Below are 1,694 nucleotides of genomic sequence, written 5' to 3'. Positions count from 1 at the left end.
GCATCCTTGTTTCCGAATTCCAGGATTCAACTGCCAATGGAAAGGGTTACCATAGTTGCATCTGCACTCAACAGGTACATACTTTTTTCTTGTCATTATCCCCAACAACACACTATAACAACTATTTACATTGTATTAGGTAGTAGAAGTAATTTACTGATGATTTGAATCATATGGGAAAGTATGCATATATTCTATCCAAATACTACTTTAAATAAGGGCCTTGAGCATCCGCAGATTTTAGTATCCACAGAGGTCCTGGAACCAATTCCCAGTGATACCGATGGGGTTCAGGGCAGGCAACCCCAAGATGCGCCACACTGTTGTGTGTATTATCTCAAGCTGAAGAAAATAAAGGCTCAGAAGACTCAGGAATTTGACCTTTCCCCACTAACTGCCTAAAAGAAATTTAAAATAAAGACCTGTCCCCAGGACAGGCCATCACTATAGATAATTCTGGGTATCCGCTAGACTGGGAGGATCCTCGCTAAGCCCACTCTTATCAAAGTTCTATTTACCAAACATTGGCTTTTTCATTTCCATGTGAGTTGCCTTCCTGCCATTTGAAGCCCCAAATCACTACCTGCAAAATCCTCCTTGTCTTTAGCTAAAGATACTTAAACAGGCATCCTCGGCTGGTTGGATGAGCTATTCACTTTCTCCTGAGTTTCTCCTATGAATACATGCTATTAATCTTTGATTTTCTCCAGGTAACCTGACTTTTTAATTGTTTGACCAGCCATAAGAACCTTAAGGAAAAGGTGGGGTGGAATTCTTCCACTTCCCCGATAATACCCAGGACTATATACTATATGTAGTGCATGCAACTGCCTGATGCTTTTTATGCCATCTCGCTGCTATTTATACACCAGTTTCTGCTTTCAACAGTTTCCTGTGACAGTCATCTGTGCTTCTGATTTTATTTTTGATGGATATCTACTTTATGCTCTATACATACACAGCTCCATGATCATTTCCTGATAATCTACTGTATGTTTATTTTTTCTTATTCCTTCTTCTTTCATTTTTTTCTTTTCTTCATCTTTGCACATTCAAAAATATTTAAGGATTTGTTATGTGTAGAATATGTAACTTTTTCATTTCTTTTACTTTCTACCTCATTTATGTCTATTTAAACTGCAGCTAATTTTGACAGCATATATCTGTGTTCTGCTTTTGTGTTTTAATATCTACCTTTTAATTGGACTACTTAGTCCATCAGTATTTATAATGTCATTATGATGTCCTGTTATTTTCTATTTCTTTCCATTTTTTTCTTTTTTTTTTTTGCTGCTGTTTTTTTCTGCCAATTTTGGGCTTAAATTATTTTCTTTTTTTACATTTTATTTCTCCCCCTGCCTTTTTATACGTGCCACTTTTTATCATTTCAGTGATTGTTTCTGGGCTAAGAATTAAAAATATGCATCTTTAACTTGCCAAAGTTGACCTAGGGTGAAAAGTGTCCCATTTTAATCTTTCTCCTTTAGAAATGATTCTTCTGCTTTTCACATTCCACCTCATCCTTCCTATTTCACACTACCCGCTTCCCTCCCAACTCAGACTCCACAAATGTGATAATCTTATAACAGTATAATTCCCTTTCATCAATTTTCATTCTTTGTATTCCTGATATGATCTATTTTACTTGTATGTATATGGTAAATTGCAACTAACTCTATCATTATTTTAGTTTT

This window comes from Equus asinus, chromosome 17 (assembly GCF_041296235.1).
Source record: "Equus asinus isolate D_3611 breed Donkey chromosome 17, EquAss-T2T_v2, whole genome shotgun sequence".
Lineage (NCBI taxonomy): Eukaryota > Metazoa > Chordata > Mammalia > Perissodactyla > Equidae > Equus > Equus asinus.
The sequence above is the reverse complement of the archived record's forward strand: the minus strand, read 5'-3'. Positions refer to the sequence as shown.